At 46.0% G+C, this 3,906-nt stretch overlaps 1 protein-coding gene across 1 annotated transcript in view; it reads right to left on the reverse strand.

The window, feature by feature from the left end:
* Positions 1-3,906, reverse strand: part of RFX7 (regulatory factor X, 7) — a gene marked incomplete at its 3' end in the record, with an annotated part of 24,366 nt that overhangs the window by 9,960 nt on the left and 10,500 nt on the right. The window lies entirely within an intron of this gene.

Consider the following 3,906-nt stretch of genomic DNA (forward strand, 5'->3'; position numbering starts at 1 on the left):
CGATCCACAACCTTACATTCATTAACAGTCCTAAATCGACAGATTTCAACCGCCTCTGCGAGCACCGATCTTCACGCGACCCCGTATACAACCTCATGATACAGGGGAACAGAGCGACAAGAGGCACTTCCCAAGTTTACTTATTCTAACAAAATGGGCGCTGATAGTCGTCCTCCGTTTGCAAAACCAGCAGAAGGCATTCTGTCTCAGCATCGACTAGAACGTTCCACACCTAAGAGATTTAAAAAACATCTCCTTGAGGCGGACATCAGGAGCAGCTGATTTTGCTGCAAAGCGTGAACATTCTGGAAAATCACAAACATGCGAAAGCAGGGGAGAAAACGGGGAAACTGCTCCGGAAGGTTTACCTGCTCAGCAAGCGCTTAAGGCTGCACAGGGACACGAATGCCGTATCGCCCTTTGTTCAAGAGCCTTGTGGTGTTTCACAGACATCAGCGTGCCAGGGCCCCAAGCTCACCATGACATCATCCTCACGGAGGCTTCCTGCGGCCGCAGTTAGCAGCACACAGCAATGTCCTCCTTTCCCTGAGGAGCCCTACCAGCAGCACTCGAAAGCAACCCGCCTCTGAAAGGAAGAGGTGACGGCACCTGATCCTGCGCAGGCACCAGCAGGAGAGCAGAAACGCAGTAACTTCATGCACCATGTTGCCTGCTACTCTGATCAGGTACCTACTGCAAACAATTCTCTGCTTGTAAAGGAAGAAGGAAAGAAAGCAAAAGCAGCACTCCTGAAACAGATTTTTCATTCCCAGCATCACCTAGTAAAAACACCAACAATTTGCAATGGCGTTTGCATCCAAACGCCTTCTCCGACAGCTGCAGCTCTGCAGAAAGCAGTACGTATTTCTCGAGATACTTCAACTGCATTTACTTTCTCTGTAAATACAGAGCAAGGATCTGCTGCTTTTACCAAGGCTGTATGTAGGAATCCTCCACTTGGAAAGCACCACCACAGATCTGATGGTTTTGATGATGATCAACAGCAAGATTTATGCTATTTGGTTCTATAATTCTCTGTGGAGCTTGTGTACAGCTCCTTCCCCCAGCTCCCCGGCCACGCTTTTACCAAGGCTGTATGTAGGAATCCTCCACTTGGAAAGCACCACCACAGATCTGATGGTTTTGATGATGATCAACAGCAAGATTTATGCTATTTGGTTCTATAATTCTCTGTGGAGCTTGTGTACAGCTCCTTCCCCCAGCTACCCGGCCACTCTGCCCAAACCAGGAGGCTGCCCACAACCTGGTATAGAGTCAGTCACCACTGGTCTGGTTTCTGTACGGGACATCAAGGTTTTTATCCTATTTACATACCAACATATTTCATTTCAGCGTATGTCAGCCACAGAATCTCGATTCTGGGTATGTCCCTTTGAAGTTAATACGAAGGAATTCTCCTGATTCACTGCACCCTCTTAGCAGTCAGACGCTGCTTTACATGTAGTGGATAGATCACTGGGCAGGTGTGTTTCCCTCCCGTCTTGCCAGACTCCAATAGATTGTAACTTTACTCAGAAAACTCCTAACAGGTGGGTCTTTGTCACTTGCTGATCACAGGAATTTACGTACGACGAGGAAGGCTCTCCGAATTTCTCTGCCACAGTCAGCAGTACCCTTGACTGAAACTCAACAATGTCAGCAAAACAAACAAACAAACAACACAGCAGAGCGATAGGATCAGGCACCTAACAATCAGTCAACTTACTATTCCCTCTCTAGAAGAAAATAAATAAATAAGAAAGGAAAAACCCAAATCTGTCCTCAAGTAGCACATCCGTTTCAAAACAACTGCTTGCTAGCAGTAGAACATACAGTGACACAGCTCTCTTGTGTCCACACTGGCAGCTCCTGCAAGCTTGTGATTTCTGAGCTGGTATTATTATAATGTAATTTCAGTTTTCAGACAGATCATCCCACATGGCCCCTCCTCCTCCGGGCTCGGCTGAGAACCCTCCATGTCCATCTGTGGTCTCTCATTGACCTGACAACACATACCAGGAGTCTCTTCCCCGAAGCTCTTCTCCCTGCTACTTGCACTCTTGGCACATCGCTGAGCCCAGGAGCTGTTTTGCTTATTTGAAGGGTGGGTGGGAAAGAGGGGGAGGGCAGGTCTACACAGGGACAGGACTGACAATGGACACGCGGTTGCTAATGCTCCTTTGTACAGAGCTCCGCTATATGATTAGGAGAAAAGTTTGGGGTTTTTATGGGAGAGGAGGCCAAGCTCTTTCCGTTAAATACACTCAAGACATAAAATATACTGGGAGTGCACCTGAATTAAATCACACCAAAAAAATTTTAGCCAAAAGCCAGTGAAGACAGTCAGGCTATGCCTAGCTTCCTAGGCAGAAAAACCATTACGAATAACAAATGAAAAAGAACCTACTGCATGAAACAAAACAATGATCTTGGCTTATTCAACCCATCAAAACATCTAAAACCAGGTTAGAGCTAAAAACCTTAGGAAGAGGTAGGCTCTCAGTAGGCCAATGAACAATGCTGGCACAGAAATGAGTCCTAAAAACCAGGTAGGATGGAAACCAGATATCAGAAAACCACTAGAGAACCGAAATTGCCAGTCAGACTCCCAAGAGCCAGCAGAGGTGGGAAACAACTGCTTTAGATGGAGTTTGATCAGCTTTTAGAAGCAACATACAGGTAGTTTCTTATGACAGAGGGCTGGACTTTACAATACAACAGGTTCCATCCTCTTCCTACCAGGGAGTTTTATATATGAACACTGGTTAAGTGCTATCAAACAGGATTAGCATGCAGCTGGTGTCTTTGATCTGTTTAGCAGACGTGGTATTCCTGTACCTACTCCCCTCTTCTATGCTAGCTTCTGGATATCCTTCTTCTAACTTGTTGGTTAACATTCTTAACACTTAGTGCACATAATCTGTACGTCGGGGGCATCAAGTGGCCCAGCAGCCAGTAAAGCAAGGATTAAAGATATACAGACTAAAGGAAAGAGATACAGGATGACTCAAAGACCGCCTAATCCATATTAAGCGTATCAAGTGAATCTTCAGGGCAAACTTCAGTATGAATGACTTTCTTCCCTTATGTCACTGCACTAGGAACAAGATAAGAGGACCCAAGTGTTTACTGAAGGCTCAACAAATCATTCTGTAGGCAAACAGGGATTTTGTCTGCACAAGCACTGCAGGACTGCTCTCACACTCAAAATCCTAATTCTCTAAACTCAGCTACATCTACACCTGGCTGCCTCCAGAAGGGTGTTTACGAACAGGAGAAGACGCAAGAGTAAAACTGACTTACAAGAAAACACTGAAAGGATTTGAAGCAAAGGAGCATCCATTCTCTGCAGGCTAGATAACATGTTAGGCAGCTCCTCAGGAGTTCCCTAAGATTTTCCAGACGGTATTTCCCCGGATCTCCCAGAGGAAGCTGGCAGAAGAACCACGTGTGTCCAGCAGAAACACAGCTCCTTACAGCCCAGTGTATTCTGTCAGGGCAAGAGGCATCACAGCACCGCGAGGTGAACTGGCCCTCATCCACCTCTCCAGGGCTACTGACCTGCATTATGATGCATTTCTCATTTATGTTATCCCTTTCAAACAGAGATGAATTCGTTCACTTTTATCCAGTTAGAGACAGGAATTCACAATTAAACAGAAGAGTGAGAAAACAGAAGGAAGAGTTGCTGTGTTGAACAAGCTCAGCAGTAAGAGGCTGCTGCAATACGGAGGAGCCGGACACACCATCAGTACTTGCCAATGGCGGACTGGTGTGGAGTGCAAGCTTCTGCCTTTCCCTCTTCACAGAAACAAACAAACAAAAACACCCACAGAAAGATAATACAAGAGCCCACTAGTTTTGCAAGATTCATTTTGACTGAAATGTACAGCAGGAATCGAGGTG

The sequence above is a fragment of the Buceros rhinoceros genome, unplaced genomic scaffold (assembly GCF_000710305.1).
Source record: "Buceros rhinoceros silvestris isolate BGI_N320 unplaced genomic scaffold, ASM71030v1 scaffold34002, whole genome shotgun sequence".
NCBI classification, from domain to species: domain Eukaryota; kingdom Metazoa; phylum Chordata; class Aves; order Bucerotiformes; family Bucerotidae; genus Buceros; species Buceros rhinoceros.